This window comes from Herpailurus yagouaroundi, unplaced genomic scaffold, assembly GCF_014898765.1.
Source record: "Herpailurus yagouaroundi ecotype Mexico unplaced genomic scaffold, PumYag 220, whole genome shotgun sequence".
Taxonomy (NCBI): Eukaryota; Metazoa; Chordata; class Mammalia; order Carnivora; family Felidae; genus Herpailurus; species Herpailurus yagouaroundi.
Genome location: NW_024412451.1, coordinates 1,084,498 through 1,085,062, shown reverse-complemented (window position 1 = coordinate 1,085,062; position 565 = coordinate 1,084,498). Strand labels below are relative to the sequence as shown.

Here is a 565-nt window from a genome sequence, read left to right as displayed (position 1 = left end):
TGTGGAAACACTGGATTCCTGGGTCTGGACGGTAGGAAGGGTGGGACCTGACCCCCGCCCCGCCCAGCCCTGCCTGGGAGATCCAGGACCTGCCCAGACACCCCTCTGCCGCCCTCCCGGAGCTCGGGGTGGCTAAGGTCACAATCCGTCATGTGACACCTTCACCACTCACTTGTCCACAGAACACCTCTCACACTCACCTTGCCCACAGAACACTCCTCCCTCCCTCGATGCTCACACCCTCACGCAACACTCCCCTCCACACACACCCAAGCCTTCACACACACCACTCACCTCCTTCCCCTCACGCAACACCTGCACCCTCACACACCCTTCCACCAACACACTCACACTCACCCCTTCGCACAGCACCCGCAACCTCTGCCCTCACGCAGCACCCTCCCGTTCTCCCGCATCCCCCGCACGCCCCCGCCCGCAACTGCCCCGCTCTTGGGGGGCCCGCACCCCCACCATCCCCCCACCCCCACCGTCTCTCGGCCCCCTGGGTCTCCCACCCCCTACCCCCAGTCCCGGCCTGGGCCCCGCCCCGGCCCCGGCCCCGCCC

At 67.8% G+C, this 565-nt stretch overlaps 1 protein-coding gene across 1 annotated transcript in view; it reads left to right on the top strand.

Annotated features, from left to right (window-relative positions):
* Positions 1-565, top strand: part of CADM4 (cell adhesion molecule 4) — a 35,199-nt gene that overhangs the window by 20,074 nt on the left and 14,560 nt on the right. The window lies entirely within an intron of this gene.